This window comes from Anneissia japonica, unplaced genomic scaffold, assembly GCF_011630105.1.
Source record: "Anneissia japonica isolate Jap-2015-1 unplaced genomic scaffold, ASM1163010v1 scaffold6997_len847652_cov182, whole genome shotgun sequence".
In the NCBI taxonomy this organism is placed as follows: Eukaryota; Metazoa; Echinodermata; class Crinoidea; order Comatulida; family Comatulidae; genus Anneissia; species Anneissia japonica.
In genome coordinates, this window is record NW_022730884.1 from 232,636 (window position 1) to 233,688 (window position 1,053).

Genomic DNA, 1,053 nt, shown 5'->3' on the forward strand with positions numbered 1-1,053 from the left:
TATATACTCTGCAGCTCAAATCATGCCAACAACCAAAGTAATAGGATTGATTGGATAATTGACTTGCTAAAAAGAAAATCTAATTATGATTAAAGAGGGGCGCTTACTCAAAGGGGCACTTAAGGAAACTTTGGATAATTGACTTGCTAAAAAGAAAATCTTATAATATTAAAGAAGGGCACTTATTAAAACTGGGCGCTTATATTCGCGTGAGTACGGTATATTTCCCTTTCCGATCCTCGTAGCGCTAGTCACGTGAAGCCATTTCGACCAATCACGTACTCGTATTTACATATCCCATAGGCTATGTAATATATATATTTAAAGAACACTTGAATATTTGAAGATTTATACATATCACATTATATCAATATAATGTATATATGTATAAATCTTCAAGTCTTCTTTAAAGCCAAAAACAAAAGCATAGGTCACACTGTAAAGAATAAGTCACATAGGCCTAATATATAAGTATAAAAATAACGAATCACGAAAGGAAGCAGATAAAAAAAAGAACATTCAGTTGTCAAGAACGTCCCTAAGTTAACTTGGCGACCAAAGAGCCCTGCAGTATACACTTGGACATGCTTGGACATAATAAACGGTTTCAATAATTATATAACATACATTCCTGAAAAATCCAGTTCATTAAAATTAGGGACTGCTCTGGACCAAAGACCCTTGTGACCAACGGGCCTTCGGACCAAAGACCCTTTTATCAAAGGGGTCATTCAAGTATTATGTAACGCAGAAGGGGGGTGGGGGTATAGTGGAAAATGTTACAGTGTATGACATAGGGGTAGGGGTGTTGCTTGAAGTGTTACATAACAAAATTAATTTTCATGGGAAGAGAAGAAATATTAAATATTCAAACTTGTATGATATTACTTTATTGAAGCATATTACATCAGTGTAGTACAATGTAATGTAACACAGTTGTGTTGAATTTGTGAAATCAATATACAATGAAGTTACATCTACCATATCAAAAAATAACAAAACATCCTACAAATTTGTAGTGTAGGACAAATTTGTAGTGGAGGACATTTATCC

The 1,053-nt window shown here is 34.0% G+C and overlaps 1 protein-coding gene across 1 annotated transcript in view; it reads left to right on the forward strand.

Moving 5' to 3' along the window:
* The window catches only part of LOC117115154 (DNA ligase-like), a 20,544-nt gene that overhangs the window by 9,520 nt on the left and 9,971 nt on the right, over positions 1 to 1,053 (forward strand). The gene's annotated exons all lie outside the window — the stretch shown is intronic.